The following is a 376-nucleotide window of genomic DNA, read 5'->3' on the forward strand; positions in this document are numbered from 1 at the left end:
AATACCAAATCTTGCCTTAGACAGAACCTTTCTAGACATGTATTCCCACTTCATTACATTTTTTCGATAGTTCATAAATCTTATTTTTTGTAAATAAAACATTTTTACTAAAACTAACCTTTTAAAATAATATTATTAAGCTAGACTTATCATTTTTAAATTAAGTTTATTTAAAAAAATCAATATTTTTTAAGTAAATCTTACCATTTTAAAGTAAGTTCACTTAACTAAGATTCAACATTTTTAAATCATTTTACCATCTAAGACTTCATAACAATTTAAGTTTATAAAGTCAAGACTTTTAGGTAAATCTCATTATTTCAAGTATACTACTAAAACAAATTTTCATGAACATCTTAACACCTCCTAATTTTTT

This window comes from Lupinus angustifolius, unplaced genomic scaffold, assembly GCF_001865875.1.
Source record: "Lupinus angustifolius cultivar Tanjil unplaced genomic scaffold, LupAngTanjil_v1.0 Scaffold_356, whole genome shotgun sequence".
Taxonomy (NCBI): Eukaryota; Viridiplantae; Streptophyta; class Magnoliopsida; order Fabales; family Fabaceae; genus Lupinus; species Lupinus angustifolius.